General features: G+C 42.1%; 1 long non-coding RNA gene across 1 annotated transcript; it reads left to right on the top strand.

The window, feature by feature from the left end:
- The first annotated feature begins 334 nt into the window (after positions 1–334).
- LOC120973533 (uncharacterized) lies at positions 335–2384 on the top strand. Its single transcript, XR_005768584.3, has 2 exons — positions 335–1338; positions 1977–2384. It is a non-coding gene; the product is annotated as an uncharacterized lncRNA (long non-coding RNA).
- Positions 2385–18664: the final 16280 nt, after the last annotated feature.

The raw sequence follows: 18664 nt of genomic DNA, 5'->3' as shown, positions 1-18664 counted from the left end.
CGGATTCCCGTATGAGATCACGGACATGATGAGGAGTCTCAAAATGGTCGAGAGGTAAAGATTGATATATAGGACAATAGTATTCGGACACCGAAAGTGTTTCGGGGGTACCGGGTACTTATCGGGTCACCGAAAGGGGTTCCGGGCACCCCTGATAAAAGATATGGGCCTTATGAGCCAAGAGGGGAAACGCACCAGCCACAAGGGGCTGGTGTGCCCTCCATATGGGCCAGTCAAGGAGGAGAAGAAAAGAGGGGAATAGGATTACCCCTTCCTTCTCCCTCCCCATCTCTTTCCTTCCCCCTTCGATATATATGGCAAGGGGCACGCGGCTTTGGAGGAGCCATTCGGTTCTATTTGGGGCGCCTCCTGGCCTCTCCTCCTCTTACCTTTATAGGACAACATTATTCTAATTCTGGGATCAGAATAGATCAGACCCTGTATAGGCCCGATTAGGTGTTCCCGAGATTCCAGAAAATGCCCACCAGTCCCGCACCTCCCTCCCGCAGCTCGCTCTCCCCCGATTCCTCCTCCTGCGACGAACTCGCCGCCCCGCCCTCGATCTGCCCCCTCCCCCCCGCGCCCTGCCTCAAGATCAGGCCGTCGCGCCGACACCGACCCCCGGATCAGGCCGCCCCGGCGCCACCGGTCTTGGATCCGGCCGCCGCGCTGCCTGCCTCTGCTCCTCACCTGTCCGCCTCCGCGCCCGCACGAGGGGATGCCAAGCCCTCGTGCTCCTCGATCGACAGCCACAGGGGGGCCTCCCGCGCACCTTCCCTTCCTCTCCTTCCTTCTCCCTCACACCCTCTCTCTCTGTTCTCCTGCAGGTACCCGCCATGGCCATCATGGAAAACAGCCATGCGGCAGGAGCTCGCCACCGAAGTCCCCCGAGCACCGTACGCCCCGAATCTGGCCGGGAACCGGACGAGGTCGAGCCCTCGCGCCCAGATCCGCTGCAGCAACCTGGAAGTTTGCCGCCGCCACCTCGGGCGGTTCAACTGACGCGCCGCCGCCCTCACCTCCCTCCCCGACAGACGCGCCGTCGTGACTCCACCTCCTGGCTAGGCCACCGCGAGCCTCCACCTCCCGGCTTCCCGGCGCCACCCCGTTGGCCTCCCCCGCGGCCCCGCTTAATCAAGCCCCGCCGTCTTCCCCGTGCGAGCCAACCAGGCCAGACGGCCACCCCCGCAAGCACCCGTCCTCGGTGTTCACTTGGTGGAGACTAGGAGCAGCGACAGAGACGCCGCCCCGAGGCGGAATCCCTGCCTCCGCTTGGTTCCGTCCACAGCAGCACACCACATCTCCCCCGTCGTCCACCTGCCATGTTCATGTCCACAGGTGACCTTCTCTCCAAACATGTACTGACCTTCCTCCTCCTGTTGCTTCCAACTCCCCTCTTAGATGATTGAACTCTGTCTCATGGAGTAGTAGAACTGCCGGCATGTCCTGCTCCCATGCCACGATGAGAAACCAACTCATGCAATTTTGCAGGGTATTGGTGAAGTTCAGAATGAATGTGGATTAAGGTTCAGGATGTGCAGTATTTGTTTAGTACATTCAGAGTGTTTTCCCCCTGTTTTTCATTTCTTAGCTTCTTCATAGATTATTAGAAAATTTCCGTGACCAACATTCCATCATCTGAAGCTTATAGTCTCATGTGCGTACTAAAAAAAACACATTTTGATCAGTATATTCTGCATCCGTGTAAAATTATATGAAAAGGGATGAACCCTGCAGTGTTACCGGTTCAAGTTGAGTTCTCCCTACAGATACTTCAATTTGTTTTCCCAAGTATCCAGTTCTCTATATATTTTGTGTATCTCCCTGGATCAGTGCATCTCCCTGGATCAGTGCCAGACTTTACAAACACGGATGCTTTGGAAAATAACAAAATAACATGTTTTGATACACCATGGTGTCAGTTTCTTAGACCGCGATCTCAATTTCTTATGGTGCTTCGTTTCCTTCCCCCACAGCTTCCATTTCAGCCGTTGAAGCTGTAGATGGAGCGCGACATGCAGCAGTGTCGCCCCAACAGGCATGCAACGCCGACGACGACAGGGTGTGGCGTGCGTCTGTCCGGCATGCTGGGCGTGGTGCCGAGGGGGCAGCAGTTTGAATTGGCCGGGGGTTAAAGTTCAGGTAATGCTATTGTCTGGTGGCAAAGGACCATGCAGGCTGTTTCGTTACTGAAAAAACGCGTGACGCAAGGAACAAGATTTTTTCAATAAACTCCTACTCTTATTCTTTTCCCCTTCGGCTTTCTCTGCCATGGATGTGTGCATGCGTGCTATGTGCGTGAGTGCGCTACAGCAATTTGTGTAAAAGAAGCATTTTCAATTGGGCAAAATTAGTTGATGGTTGTCGAAGTTCAGACATTTTAATTGGTGACGTTTAGTAATTATAGAATGAGAAGTAGTGTGTGCCGTCTTGTGCCCACAAGGTGTTTGTGCTTGTGTGCCACTGGCTGCTACACACTCTGTGTTGCTGCTGCTGCTTTAACTTTTGAGTTAAATACATCACAAGTGCCTCAACTTGTCCGATGCGATCAGTTTGATGCCTAAACTTGTAAAATACATGAAACTAGTGTCGTAACTTGTTCGAACGTTCAAATACGGTGCCTCCATCCGTATCTGGGCATATGCACAGCCCACATGGTGTGCCAACATGGCGTCGACCCACATATCAATTCCTGTGAGAGGAGTGGGTTGGTTGTTTATAGAAAATTCTTTGTACTTTAAATAATTTTGACAAAAGCTCCTGACATTTTATTTAAATATGCCAAACTGCATTTATCTTACCTGTTAGATCTAGGTCCCGCATGTCAGCATGTGGGATAAAATAGAGTATAATAACAAAAAAAAAGCACCGGCAGGATTCGAATTCATTACCTCACGCATAACATGTACATGTGCTAACCAATAAGCCAAGAACAATTATCTATGCACTATCCAGATACACTACTATTTGTTAGGGATATCGGACGAAATAATAAAGAGAATAAAAAAGAAAAAGGTTGACTCGCATAAAATTTAATAAATTATTAAGAAATTCACACGTTTGAAAAAGAGAACAACTCAACATATTACCTGCCATCAACTTAAAAAAGTGTTAGTGCATTTTTCTAAAAAAGCAATATATTTTGGGAATTTCTCACTTGTATTAAGAAATTGTAAACGTGTATTTGAGAAATGCCCGTCACGCATTCAAAAAACTTACAACATCTATTTCATAAAATGCTCAATATGTTTAAAAAAATTATTGTGTAAAATTATTCTTACATTTCTACAAACACGTTTAACAAGTTGTAACCCATTTATAGAATTTATTGTTTTTACACAATCATTTTTAATATGTATTGAACAATTTTCAAAATACAACTTTGTTGTTTTTTAGATAATTATGTATTCTAAAAATAGAATGAAGATACAAAATAATTCTCCGTACTTGTGGTCCTGAATGAAGATACAAAAAAATTACGCCATATTTCGTAATATACGTTGGACTTTTTAAATCCACATAAATTTTACAAACAGTTCATGTTTACCTCTTCGAACTACAAATAATAAAAATAGAATAAATATTTTAATAGGCAATAGTCGCATATTTGTATGTTGGAGATTTTACATATATTGTAAAAACCAAACAGTAACTTGAAAAAAATATAACGGAAATTGCAGTCTTGGCGTCTAGCGTGCGTGCTATACTGCTATTTAACCTGGAGGTCCCAGGGTCGAAACCAATTCAATGACCCAGTATATTATTTTCCTGTTATTAGCATACAGAGCAATGGCTTATTTGTGACTTTGGTTAAATCTCACGGGATATTCTGCAAAAAAAATGTGTACGCATTTCACCCAGCGCAGGCAACGCTCACCCACTGATCTGAGGGCCAGCCGCCAGCTGTCACGCCACACAGAGAGCAAATACGGTGGCATATAGACGGAGGCACCGTATATGTACCGTGCGACAAGTTGTAGCACCCCTTTTGTGTATTTTACAAGTTTAGGCACTAAACTGACCGTAACGGACAAGTTTAGACACTCATGATGTATTTAACTCTTAACTTTTACATTTTTCAATGACTTGCAATTTTTTTTCCTTTGGATATATGCAATCCAGTACACTTCTTCTACTAACTAGCAGGGTAGGTGCTTCTTAGCGGCCAAGCATGTGAAATCTTTTTGCTGATTTCACTTGATGGCATGTACAGAAGTTCAAATAGAAAAAACGGGAGATCACTAGGGAAAATGCGACAAAATCCATGGAACAAACTTGAGCAATTCAACTAGAAAATGCAAAAAGATAAAACAAAAAAAATCGCTTTCGAAAAAACAAAACACTTTGGGTGTCCAATAAAAGAGAGTTGAACACATGAAAAATATCAATTGACAAGTGAACCTTGTGAATCCAGGGTTTTACAAAAATGTTCCATTGTAAAACATCAAGTAACTAAAGTGAGCAGTAAAAAAATATGAGAAAAGGCAAAAATTGAACACTTGTTTAAAAAAAATAGAAGTTCAAATTAAAATGGCGGAGAAGTTCTTTGTTAATTATAAAACTGGGATTTTCGCCTTTAACAAAAATAAATCAAGAAGTTCAAATAAAAAAAGCAGATTGGTTCAAAAATTATACAAAAATATGGTATTTTCCCCATTTAAAGAAATAAACAAGAGGTTCAAATTTAAATAACGGAGAAGTTCAATATTTATTACAATATCAAGAAGGTCAAATTGAAAAAACCGAGCAGTTCAAAAACTATATAAAAAAAGATTTTCCATCTTTTAAAAATAAGACATAGAAGTTCAACTTTAAATTGAGCAGTGTGATATTTATTACATAACTTGGACTTTTCCAGATACTAATGAATAACACTAGGAAGTCCAAAAATTAAAAAATATGAAGTTGTTTAATGTTTATAAAAACTCAGATTTTCCCCAATCCTAAAGATTAAAACCAAGAAGTTCAATTTTCAAAAATGGTTTAGTTACATGAATATAAAAAAAACTCAGGTTTTCACGTTACTAGAGAATAAACCCAAGAAGTTCAATTGGAAAAAGCGGAGCAGTTTGATATTTATTTAAGAAATCAGTTTTTTTTCTAGTTACTAAAGAATAAGACCAATAAGTTCTATTCGAAATAATGAAGAAGTTCGATGTTTCTAACAAAACTCCAATTTTCATATTTCTAGAAAACACACAAAAGAACTTGAAGTTAAAATAAAATAATTAGAGCGGTTTGAATTATATAAATTCCTCAGATTTGTTGCAAGAAGTTCACGTGCACCTCCGTGCACGGTTCAGAATTTATATTGCGGGACGTCCGACCTCCAATTACATGTTTTAAAATGGCAAAAATGACGTGTGACCTTCAATTGCGTGTAATTCGACGTATACACAAAAATGTGACAGAAGTTCATAGTGAAAACAACGAGAAGTTCAAGTACTCCAAGAAATCCATTTCAGGTGAGAATAAAAGTATGAAAAATAAAAGCTTAAAAGGTTTGTTGAAAGAAGTTCAAGTGCTCTGTCCGTGGAAGTTCAAAAATTCTCTCAATCCATTACAAATTTGGAACAAAAATGCTCTACATGAAAAGGTTCTTTTCTATTCAACAACTTTCCAAAAGGGGTATATTGTATGCTCTATTCGAAGAATTAAATTTAAGAAGTACAAACTAAAATAACGGAGTAGTTCAATGTATATAAAAAATTCAGATTTTCCTCATTACTAAAACAGTAAAACCCAAGAAGTTCAATTTATAATAGTAGAGTGGGTTGATGTTTTTTACAAAAATCGGATTTCTCCCGTTACTAAAGAATAAACCAAGAAGTTCAATTTATAATTATAGAGTAGTTCAAAATTCAAATAACTCGGTTTTCTATACATAAGTTTTTCCGTGTCGCCACCTTGCACCTCAGGGTGCCGAATATGGTAAGGATCCACTAAAAAGAATTCCTATTTAACCTAGAGAATTTGGAAAAAGTTTTTACATGGGGAAGGAGCGGATTAGCAGCAGCTTTCCAATGCCATCTCATTTGCCTCATTCCGATAAACGGTTTAGAAACAGACTCGAAAATACGGTTCACGTTTTTTTGTACGAAGAAAAACGGTTTTTAAAACTGCTCTTAAACCGTGTACTTCTTGCCAAAAATTTAACCTGGGTCATGATTCTCATGTCCATAGTGTTCCAACGGTATATCACAAGCCCCATTGCAGCAATGTTTGCGGAAGTTCAACCTAGCACTTGGGGAACTTCAAGTGCTACTGCTGCGGCAGGTTATGTAGTTATCAGAAAATTATTCTCATCACACGTTCATCAGGACCCGAGAACAAATCCGCCAATGAGTGAGATTCCTATTTACAACAGGCATTTAGTCGCTAAAAACCGTTTTCGGATTACACTTACATCACATAGAACACGACTAACCAAAATAATTCGCGCACGGAGACACAGTTGCGAAGATAGCCCGTAGGTCGGGTTCCCAAAGAGGGAAGTTGAGGTAGTGTAACTCAGGAAGTTCAGGATTTTTCCCGTTACTAAAAGAAATAAAACCACGAAGTCCAAATTAAAAAGATGGAGAAGTTCAATGATTATAGAAAACTCAGATTTTCCTTGTTATTAAAGAATGGAAACGATAAGTTCAAAAATGAAATAACAAGAAGTTCAACTTTTAAAAATAGAGCGCTTCGAAATTTCATAAAAAATATTATAAAAAAAGAAGTCCATATTAAAAAGACGGAGAAGTTTGATGATTATAGAAAACTCAGTTTTTCCTCGTTATTGAAGAATGGAAACAAGAAGTTCAAAAATAAAATAACAAGAAGTTCAACTTTTAAAAATAAAGCGCTTCAAAATTCTTAAAAAGAGATTAAGAAATTCAGATTAAAATTCATAAAAAATCACATATTCTCATGTAAGCGAGAGAAATTCAGATTGATAACTGCTAGAAGTTCACGTACTACACGGTGTGCATTTTGTATTAAAAAGGAATAAAAACAAAGACTAAATTTTTTGTTATTATAAGTTCAAGTCCTCGGTCGGAGAAAGTTAAAAAAATATTATGAGAGAGGTTTGTACAAAAGGAATATAATTTGTGTAACACTAAAGAATGGATGAGAAAATTACAAACGAAAATACGTCACAGAAGTTCAACGTGAAAACAACAGGAAGTTCAACTACTACACTGAATGAATTTCAAATAAAAAACTTTTAAAACCGTCGCGAGTATGAAAACATGATCAACACGGGAAAGTTGCGTGTTTACAGCAGCTTTACATCTGGGTATCAGTTGCTCAATTCCGGTGAGTGGATGGAGAGCCACCAGAAAAAAAAGAACGTGAAAATAGAGTGAAGTTCAGGTAGACATGCCGAGAAGTTCAAGTTCTTCATGCGGTGCATTTTTTAGAGAATCTGTTTCGCGACAAACGCAGAACACACGATCTTGCTGTTTTCAAAATTACTTGAAAACGGCTAGGAATCTGTCGGTGTACAAAAGTAGGGGCTCTCCTTTTGACCCCTTTACTTGTGCACGGGCAGTCAGAGCCACGCGCCACGGCCGCATGTAGCAGGGCAGAGGAAGGGAGCCGGAGAGAAGCCGTAGCACAAGATGGCCAAGGCAACGCCAAGACCAGAAACACCGAAAAGCAAGAGGGCGAGGTAGACTTCCCCGGCAAGGCCCTTGCCGGGGCGGCCTCTGCGGCCCCGGCAAGAGCCTTGCCGGGGCAACTTGCCCGACGCCAGCAGAGTGAGCCACCCTTGAGCCCACGGGTTCCAACCCAACCAACTGTGTTGGAACTAGGGCTCGGGAGGCACCTCCGTGGTGGCATGCAGATCTTTGTCAAGACCATAGAGATATGGGATCAGATGAGAACCAGAAGACGGCGACCCTCGGCGGGATCCTTGCCGAGGAGATCCACAAGACCCCCAGCAAGCGCCTTGCCAGGGACAACTGCAACGCCACGGCAAGACCCTTGCCGGGCCCCCGCCAAGGCCCTTGCCGGGGGCGTCAACGGGACCACAACCAGGCCCGCGTCGACCAAGACTCCACCACCGTCCCTAAGCAGCTGCTAGCTCAACCAGCTGGCCAGGCACCTGCGTGGCGACGAGCGGCCCCTACGCCAACTCAGCAAGCACCTGCGCGGTGGCATGCAGATCTTCGTGAAGACCCTACCACCACGCCACCTCAGCTGCCTGCCTGCCTACATGGCGCCGCATGCACCGCTGGCCTGGGCGCGTGTCGAAGCAAGGCGAGGCGGCAACGGACGGGACGGGCCTCGTTCCCGTTCCCAATAAAGCTAAGGGACACATAAGCTACGCATTAAATGTGTCTTGTCCTGTAACAAGAGCGATAAGCTCGCAGCACTGTAGACCTTTTCACCTCTTGTGTGCCACTGTGGCAGCCCCTTTCGACTATAAAAGGAGGCCCATGGCATACTGGAGAGGGATTCGGCTCTTTTGAACTACGCAGCCATCATAGCTAGTTCGAGAGCTCAAGAACTCTCTCAAATACACACCAAAGCAGGACTAGGGTATTACGCATCCTCGTGGCCCGAACCTGGGTAAACGATGCTTGTGTTGACTGCTAATCCTGCTCTTCTCACAACCCTGCGCCCCGGCAACCGTAGTAGGGATTCTTGTGATCCCATAGGTGTCGTTTCCCACCGACAAAATAAGAGAAAACCATCAATATGAAAAAGTTTCACATTTTCCGTAGCTTTTCAACAGTATATTATTTGCCTCATTCCGATAAAGTTTGTAGAAATGGCCAAAAAACGTTTTTAGCCATTTTCAAAATTGACTTAAAACCGTAAGGAATTGGGAGAAACAATAGATACAACCGCATTTCCTCAAGCTTTCCAACGCCACATCACTTGCTGCATTCGGATGTACGATTAAAGAATTAGCTCGAAAATACACATTTGATGGAACTTGTATAGTTTTCTAAATTACTTCTAAACGGTTTAAAATTAGAAAAAACTTTCAACATGAAAAAGTAGCGCATTTTCATAATCTTTCCAATGCCATATCATTTGCCTCAATTGGATTAGCCGTTTAGAAATGCCATTGAAAATACGAACTCGACTGTTCGGTTTGCGAAATTTTACGATTTTCTAAATTACTCTTTAACCATATGGAATTACAGAAAACTATCAACATGTGGAAGGAGCGGTTTTGCAGCAGCTTTCCAACGCCATATTATTTGCCTCATTCTGATAAACGGTTTAGAAATGTGATCGAAAATACGATTCACGTTTTTGTATGAAGAAAAAATGGTTTTCAAAACTGCTCTTAAACCGCTTACATTTTGCCAAAAATTCAACTTGGGTCATGATAGTCGTGTCCATAGCTTTCCAACGGTATATCACAAGCCCTATTTGGACACTTTTTAGCTGAAGTTCAAGCTAGTACCCGGGAAAGGTCAGGTTGGGTAACTCAGGAAGTTCAGGTTGTGATCAGAATATTATTTTGATCCCGTGATCAGAATAGTGTTTATGTAACTATTCTGATAACACTTCCGCAATTCACGCTCAACCTAAGTGCACGTCATTGTTTGAACCAAGTGTGCTGCAGTTTTCACGCGAGTGAACTTCCCGTCACAAAAAACTGCATGCTCTGTTCTTTTGGTACCTTTTTTGCTCTAATTTTTTAACCGTTTCTCGGAACGAGGCGTGTAATATACCGTTCAAAAGCTATGGATTAGGCGCTACTTCACCATGTTAAACACTTTTTGTGATTCCTCGCGGTTTAAGAGCAGTTTTGAAAATGGTGCGGTCCACAACGAGTGGCAGCGAGCGTTTTTTCGCGTTTTTTTCTAAACCGCTCGTCGAAATGAAGCAAATGATACACCGTTGGAAAGATATCGTCGAGGCGCATCTTTTTCTTATCTATTATTTTCTCTAATTCGTTACGGTTTAAGAGCAGTTCAAATTTACTAAATCGCGGAATTCTGTTTTTCAAAAAAATTCAAATTTTCGGTACTGTTTTCGCTCCAGTTTTTAATCGTTTATCGAAACGAGGCGTATAATATACCATTAAAAAGCTATGGACGAGGCGCAACTTTCATATTTTGAAATGTTTTTGAGATTCCTTACGGTTTTAAGTTAATTTTGAAAATCGTGTGGCGGATGATGAGTGGCAGCGGCCATTTTTCGTGAAATTTTTACAAACCGCTAGTCGGAATGATTCAAATGATACGCCGTTGGAAAGATATCGACGAGGCGCAACTTTTTCATGTAGAACAATCTCTCTAATTCCTTACGGTTTAAGAGGAATTTTGAAATTACCGAAATGCGGACACTCTGTTTTTCGCGACACCCAAATGGACGTGCGTACTTCATCCGACTGAAAACCGCACTGCATCGGACGAAAAACTGCACTTCATCAGATGGTGAAGAGAACTGCATGGTTTCTTTTATTCAAACGTAATTTTTTCAAGGATGAGAAAGTAGAGTGCACTTCACATCGGGTGTAAATGAACCACAACACTATCAAGAAGTGAACCGCATTACTTTTCTTTGCTTCCGTAACAATTTTTTTGCACTTACGAGATGAACAACATCAAACGGCCGACCGCACTGCTTCAGACTACAAAACGCCGAACCAAGGAAACTGCATGCGAGTTTGACCGTAGTGTTTTCGCTATAATTTTTTAAATGAGGCGTGTGGTGTGATATGTGTGTTGTCTTTAACCCGAGTGAGCTTCCAGAGAGTTCAAACCAAACTCCCACACGTATAAAGGTGTACTGAGTCTTCTTTTAGTCTCTTTCTTTTTCGTTATCTATATCTTTCTTTTTGGACTACAATATTTCTGACATCTTTTTGGACTACATGGTGGAGCCTAGCGAACTGTATTATTTTTTTATGTCATGTTCCCACCTTTTTCTTTATTGACGAGATCGATTTTTTTGAGACACTAGTAAGCGTGCACGTGCAACGCACGTCTTGAGCAAAACAACATATACAATTCATGTGGGTATTGAATATCCAAATTCTTATGAAAAATAATTATTTTCATGTAACGGAAGCTCTCCTGGGTGAAATGAAGCTCATTGTATACTATTCCCTCCGTTCATAAATACTATAATTTGCATATTTTAATATAAACTACATACGGACTCAAATGAGTGAACAAGCACACTAAAACGTGTCTATCTACATTCGATTCATATAAAAGGTAGAACATCTTATATTTGTGAATGGAGGGAATACAAAGCATGTACTTGTGTCATCTTGATCAAAGCAGCCTATGAAATTCATGTGAGTATTGAATTCTAAATTTAGATTCCAGAAATTTGTTGTGTGTGTGTGTGGGGGGGGGGGGGGTGGTAGAAATATATGTAGTGCCTGATGATCCCCACATCTCTCATGGTCAAGCTTAATACAAACCCCATCAAAGTCGTGTGAAGTTCAAGAGGACAAGGAAATCCTAATCCAAAAAATCAGAGTCGTATAGTCAAGAATGCAGGATGTCTAATTTCTCGTGTGAACTTGGAAGGACTTATAATAGGTATAGTCTTGTCCACGTGAACATGACATAGATGCATCTTTGAATAATTTTTTTTTAAAGTTGTAATCCGTTCCTCTTCGATTCAGCCTACATGTTATCTTCAGAACTGAATTGTTGGACTCAACTAAAACGCTGCCCGTGGGAGTGATGGTGAGACGATGGAAGAGTCCGCCGGTGGTCAAGACCATTTTGTCCCCATCCCGAGTCTCTCATCACCTGTGGTGCGACATCTGTGAACAAAAATGAAGGGAATTTAACATTTTTGTATGACATATATGGGAAGCAAAATTAGTTATGCGGAGATTAAACACGAATTAAACTTGTCATATCAACATCTCAGCTGTGGAGAAAGATCTAGTGTTCTAGAATGGCAAACTATACAATAAGGTAAATAGGCATGAGTAGATCACGCGCTCAAATAATCATTGTTTTGACAAGCTAAACCAGGAAAGGAAAAAACCCACACAATATTTAGGAAGACCAAGCCACACAAAAGACGTTTCTAATGAGATGAATATACCTGCAAGAAAACAAATTTAATTAGCAAATTAACTACTCATTTATACTCAATAAATAAAGGTGCACTGATGATGTGCATATCCTTCCTGGATTAACAGGTTTAAATTGTTGTCAGTGATAGGACCAAATGCACGGGCAAATTCATGCCAACAACAGTGAATAAAAAGGAAAAATAAAATAGAATAACCTAATTGAGCAACACGCAACCAAGAATACACTGCAAAGGCGGTGTCATGCAGGGGGCAAGAGTACATTACTCGAGCCAAAATACATTAAGACAAGCATACAAACAAGGCTTTGTCATGAGTTCTTCCCAGCATACTACATACATAATTTGAAGGGGCTTCTTTAAAAAAAGGTGGGGCATGTTATACTTTGCCACTCATGAGTAGCAAGCACGTTGTTGAAGTTGTATAGCCACAATCAGCATCCTTCAACGGGCTATCACTTTGTCTAGATTTTTTGGCTTGAATCGTGGGCGCCCTCAGTACACGCACCTCTGAAAAACAGAGAGCACCCATATAAGCTTAAATTCCTTGGCCGAGGTTAGCTTAAAAAAAGGGACTTCTTCCTTGGTTGTTGTAGAACTACATGGCCTGAGCTGCAGTTATTTTGGATGTGCTATTTTGGATTGCCAGAGTTCATGTTCACCTCCAACTTGCATCAGCAAAATATGTAGGCCTCGGTAGTATACTGGACAACTCCAGAGCTAATGGAACTGCATAATTTCCATACACCTGCATCAAGCTTGCCGATCAACTACTCAGGTAAGAGTTGAAACCGAGCTCAACCAGTAAGCCAAAAAAAAAAAGAATCAGTTAAGGAAAAACGCCGCGCCCTTGTCGACAGTATGCAATAATCATGCCTAAACACTATGTGCACACATGGTGAGAGATGCCACTACATGTCACGGTAAACAGCTAGCCATTCCTATTGTACAGATTTGCAAGTCTTAGGATGTGGTAAAATTCTAGGTAAGCAGGTTAGCACTGCCGTACTTGTCATTTGGATCAATACGGCTGTTATACATCTCTGACCTCCTCAGTCCATCAGTAAAAGAGCAAATCATGCAAGGCTTGATTCAAATCTCGCATAACTGAACTTAATGTACTGATGATTGTAGATTGAATGCAGAACCAGGATGTCACTACTTACAAAATATTTACCCTCAAAAATCATGGATGGTGAGCTTGTTCTTGACTTCTGTTAACTCTAACACTCGACTTCTCCATGGAAATATAAAAAACAAGAGGATGAAAAGGCCAAAGATGGTGTCCTTTTTGCCAACACAACCTGCACCTGATCAGGTCCTGGGACCTGGGCATCTCTTGGTTGCTGTCAGTAAAATTATTCCAAACTTTGATGCTCAGTTTCAGCTTGTCTAAAGGCTAAAAAAAGGGAAGTTAAATCACAAATGTGATCATTGTAAAGGTTCTTAACAAGTTCAGCTGTACTGGTCATCGAAGAATGAAGGTTAGGATATAAGACATAGAGAAACATGCATAGCATCTTTCTGGATATATCAAAGACTGCCGCTAACTCGTAACGAAGAAAATCATTTACTAAAATTGGTTCTACATTAACATAAAAATTCACCAATTTAAGGGATGTGCTTTAAAAAGATCAAAACAGATGCAGTAGATAAAAAACACCAATTTCCATGGACAAATCACCAACTATATATAAGCTAAACATGTTAGAATTAATGGGCTAGGCCCATAGCAATTTCTGAAATCTCAAAGCCCATGTGTAAAATGGCAAGTGGTGGTGCTAAGTTTAGTCCCACCTTGGAAGTTGAAGAAGAGTTGGACCTCTTTATATAGTGGGTTCTCTCCACCACTCTAAGTGGTGTGTGAGAAGAGAAAGGGAAAACCACACGCGCTCGCTCGCTCGCCTCGCCTGGCCGTGGCGTGGCGATGCGAGGCGTACATGCGCGTGAATGGTCCCGCCGAAATCCGGTCCGTCTCCTTGCAGGAGCGCAGCTTCCTTTTGCCGTTTTACTTTTATGTCTTGGCAGACAAGTTTTTGATTTCTTGTCCGGTAAGTATACGAATTAGAAACCGAGTCGGTTTGGGATTGTGGTCGCGACACAATACCGCCTCTGGTCCTAATATATATACAGCTACCGGCTGCGGCCAGAGACACACCGAAAAACACCTAGGGTTTTGCCTCATCTCACAACTTGCGCCGCTATCGTAGTCTACTCCATCCCAAACGCCGGCGTGCATCGGCGCGTGGGAGAGCAGGTCTCCGGAACCGTTCGTCTTTCCGATCCTGCACCGGGAGAGGACGAATTAGGTTTTTGGGAAGCGATGTGCGCGACTGCTCAAATTCGTCATCACGGGTCGTCTTCCGTCCAAGTCGGGCGGTGCTACTCATCGTCGTATTCATCGCCGTCAGCAGCAGATCATCGCCAACATCGTCATCAACACTGTCGCACCCATAATAGCTAACGATCAGTACGTCCAACATCCTCTGTTCATGTCTGTTTCTGCAGCTATTGTTACGTGTTTGCTGCTGTTATGCATGTCTTGCTGTTCTTCTAGTTTGCTAGATTATTGCATGCTAGTATCTCTTCTAATCATGAATTATTTACTGGAATTAATCATGAACTTGCCTAATATTCCAACAAAACATACTTATGTACTGATATATGGGATAAAACGAAACCATGCTTCCTGGTCATTGTCATCAAGGAGAAAATTACAAGACTGGAGATTCTGAACAAATATTCCCGTGGAGTGTAGTTCCAGCACACCAAGCGGCAAATCGGCGCCATATCTGCAAGTTACAGGAAACCATAAAAATATGTAGTACTACTCAAGAAAACATCTTCTAAACAGAGCATCATAAGCATTCTCAAAAGTCAACAGGATAATGTGTCTGCACTAAGGTGAGAAAGGATACATGCCAGTTAATCAAACAACACGTTGAACACATAACTGGTACAAAGTTGCAAACTGCATGCTTAGGTGACTCCTCATCTAAAAATGAGTATATTTGCCTCTGCAGAAAAATGCATTCTTATGATAATACGACCAACATTCAGTATTCAGAACATCAAATATGTACAAAAATGTGGAGCCTTCCACCATACCTTAAAACATCTGACAAAGGGAGCCTTCCACCTTTAAGCCGAGCCATCCTATCCCCAATGGATCCTCATCGCTACACAAAGCTGAAATACACAAAACAAAACTCCATCTTCATTGATTCATTCACAGGCAACCCAACAGCAAGTCTCCACCAGAAAATATATACCCTCCCATTATGCGTCGAGAACACCCAACATAAAGATGCACACTCCTCCATGTGAAATAGAAAGATTCATCTTCACTTTTTTTGTAGTAGTCGTGACCAACAGCCATCAGCAGTCGGCTCGTTGGTAAGGCGAGAGGTTCAAGCCCGCTTTCTGGTGGCACACCCCCCAAACAAGCACCACTCGACGAGGGGGGGGGGGGGGGGGGGCGGGGAAATCTACAGGCCCAAAACCTTCGACCCTTCTTTCTATATGGGGGTGCCCGGGGCACCTCATCTTGTCATTTTGTTGCTCATTCCCCTTAGGCCAAAGTATTTGGCCTTTACTTTAGAGCGCCCGCTCATGCTTCGCTGACCTATCGCGTGGTAAAGAGAAGAGAGTACAAAAGAATTGTAAACAGAGCAGACCGTAGAAAGATTCTAAATATGACAAGTCCCCCATGGATTCAATAATAAGGAAATGAAGAACGGAACGAAACGAAATAAAGCATTTCTAGCGGATGAGCTTCTCTCCATTTTGTCTGGTAATAGAATAGGGCGGCTTGTTTTAACCAACACTCCACTTTTTGCTCTGTCCATGGAGCGTATGAATTTCCTTAAATGTAGATAGACCAAAAAAGGGAACAAGGGATAGGAGTAGGAATTATAGTACCATTGGAAGAAGAGGCACCAGTGGGAACATCTCTACTAACGAACCATTTCAATAGTACGGGTGCTGCCGTGCCACGGGGCACGACCATGGAAGTAATGAAAAAGAAGAAGTTCTGTAGTTGGACCATCTGCTCTATCCGTTCGATTTGAGCTTCTCCAGAGAAGATGAGACGCTAAAAATGAAAGTGTTCGCAACACATACCGAAAAAGGGTACCTATGTTGCCGACCATTAATGACTAGTTCGAAGACCAGGAGCAGGGGCACGTGTAAAGAAAGATTTGTTACTTTCCCTATGGCTTTAGAACGTTTTCAATAAAACCTTCTCGTAGAAGTATTTTCACAAAGTTTTCGGTAATATTAGTAGATGCTGCTATAGGGCTATAGGAATACAGATTCAAACTTGATTGTATGATAAAACTGATTATTGATTCAATTCTTCTACTCGCAGCATCTGTTCTATTAACTTGTAACTGCCTACTAATTACAGTATCGAGTGTCCTGGTGATGCGGATGATATATATATAGTCTTCTCAAACTCTGAGTGCACTGATCTGTTAAGTTGTAACTGTACCTTCTAGTTTTTTAATCTGATCAATCGTTGATCATCTCATCCATTTGATCGTTTGAACACTACACTGGAATTAATATCTTTGCGGAATCGTTGATCATACTTCGTGTGTACTAATTGAAATCATTTGTGCATGTCCGTGCTGCTGCCGCTCCAGGACAAGTGAAGTGCCCCCGTTGACTATGGAGGAGCTTTCGACGTCCGTGCCGCGCGATCGGTCGGGATCGGTGGGCTTCAGTTCCTGCCGGATTTCCCCTGTGACGTTAGTCCTCGCAGCAGCAGCTGCAGCCTTGATCACGTTGCTATTCTGATACATGCTTGTCTGACCTCACTCTTGAACTTGTGCATGTCTGCTTCGTCTTTCTTGATCGGTTCCTCGTGTTGCATACAATGAAGTGGTGTCATGTGACGCTTGGCTCGTGTTGCATAATCTCTGAAAACTCCTGACTCGTTCGGTGTGGTTTTGTTTATTCAACACCAATTGCCTTAGCTTTCTTTTTCTGAAGGAGACAGAGAAGAGAGTAGCTAGATTTCTTTTTCTATTTTGATTTACAAATGGTCTGGTTTTATTTCAAAATGGTCCGTACTTTTCGATCTTTGGGCTTATTAAGCTTAAGAATCTTACTTAATAGGAGAAAATAGCCTCCTAAACATATGGCTAGCAACTGGTTCACCACGAGTATGCAAGAAAGGCAAAAGCACTATGAATTATTGATTTAGGAATGGGAATGGGCTAGAACCCTGGGTTCTTCCTTATATAATTAATGGTCTTTTCATTCTAATACTCTATCCGAGAGTTCTCAGTATTTAGCAAAGTTGTTCCTATCTAACGGATAAAAACTGGATCAAATGACAAAGACATTGTTTGTGGAGAAAGAGGTGGCTTTTCCCGGATGAAATGAAACATTTGATTTGTGTAACAGGAGAAAGATTTCCCACTCCTTAGCCATAAAGATATGTGGCCATGAAAAAGGGAGGGGATTCAGTGGAACAGGATTGGCCGGGCGGTAGAGTCGTGGAAACACTTGTTGATTCCTATTTTGGACCCTAGCTCCATGGAACAATATGCTACCGCGGAAACATGGAAGAATTGCAATCTTAGATCAAAACACTATGTGTGGAAAGCTTGATAAGGGTTAGTTACGTGTACATTTGATTAGTATGAGCCACTCACATCGTTTTTTAAGGATAGGTGGGAGTAGGACCCTACAATACAGAGCAGACAGCCCGCATGAATCATGGGAATAACAATACGAGGCCTTTGACGAGTAAAGGAGAAATGCAAGATTTCGATCCGCAATTTCAACAAGTAGTTCGTGCTTCGTCGACAGGGGAGACTATAGGCCATGAAAACCCACCCCTGGTATCTCCACCTGTGGATTGAGAGTCAAAAAGTGTGAATTTCGGGCAAAGAAAGGGGGCGTGGCGTTTAGTTGAAAATGACAACCGCCTGTTCCAGCAGCGGGGGCCTTGCACGAAAGCAAACCTACGATTAAGTAGCAGTTGCTTTCGCTGATGGGCCCAGTGAGGGAGGCATTGTCCCTCAGTTCTTACCAACCTCAAGTGTGTACATCTAACTTATTATCTTCTTTTTTCATGCAAGCCTGACCTCAGTTGTCCATTTCTTATTCATTCAGGGCGCCCCTAGTGGACTTGGCGGTGCTCCTTTCTCAAACCACAACAACTCTGAACGTTAGGGAAAATAAGGGAAGACCACTTGAGCGAACCGACCGAAGGGACTTTACTTATCCGAACCGAACGTTAGCGGCTTAAGCTAAGCCGATCAAGCAGCAACGAAGTAGGCACTCCTTCCTTCCCACGTTCTTTTGAAACCCTTTGGGAGAAATAAAAAGATTTATAGGACCGAATGCATAACAAGGAAAGACAGAATAGTAGTGGTGCCTGCGCGCAAACAATCTTAGAACTGAGCTCTTGTAAAGGTGGGCGTTCCTACGCTCAAAGCCTATATCTCAGATGCATGCCCATTGGAATAGCCCATCACCAGGATTCAATTATCCATTTAGCGCAGTTCCCCTTTCCTCTCTTCTTATATCAACTTCACATCCTAAACACCAAAAGGAAGGGAGAAGCGAACTCGACCTGGTGGTTTTTTATCATTTCATTGACCTTCAAACCGCTCTTGCCCTCCCCTTTCACTTT

Source organism: Aegilops tauschii, chromosome 2 (assembly GCF_002575655.3).
Source record: "Aegilops tauschii subsp. strangulata cultivar AL8/78 chromosome 2, Aet v6.0, whole genome shotgun sequence".
NCBI lineage: Eukaryota > Viridiplantae > Streptophyta > Magnoliopsida > Poales > Poaceae > Aegilops > Aegilops tauschii.
The sequence above is the reverse complement of the archived record's forward strand: the minus strand, read 5'-3'. Positions and strand labels throughout refer to the sequence as shown.